Below are 474 nucleotides of genomic sequence, written 5' to 3' on the forward strand. Positions count from 1 at the left end.
AATGCGTTGTGAAATTTCTGTCCTCGATGAACTAGCCAAGGGAGTTAAGTAAGCACAAATTAAATAATACCAGAAATTATAGACACTGAAACCAAGGTTAAAACTCACCGTTTAAGACAACTTGAGAAAAGAACAAATTTTTACAAAATAATATTTTTGTCACTGACGCGGAAAAAAAAGTTTTACAGGGAGATCGGAAAACAAATCAATGAAATAAAAGACCCTCCATCTATGGAAACTGTTCAGAAATTATAGATCTGAAGCACAACAAAACAGCACACTCAAAATGACGAATGGATTGACCGGGAAAGAGAATAATGGGAAAGGCGCCAATTCAAGAATGGAATTATATCAGTCCACAACTTGTAAAGCAGACACTGATAAAGAACCAGGGCGTCTTTCCAGCTTTTGCTTGGCCCGGGGGGGGGGGGGGTGTAGAGGTCGATAAGCGAAGTGAGTACAAGTAGCTGGGGA

The sequence above is a fragment of the Penaeus monodon genome, chromosome 15, assembly GCF_015228065.2.
Source record: "Penaeus monodon isolate SGIC_2016 chromosome 15, NSTDA_Pmon_1, whole genome shotgun sequence".
Classification (NCBI taxonomy): domain Eukaryota; kingdom Metazoa; phylum Arthropoda; class Malacostraca; order Decapoda; family Penaeidae; genus Penaeus; species Penaeus monodon.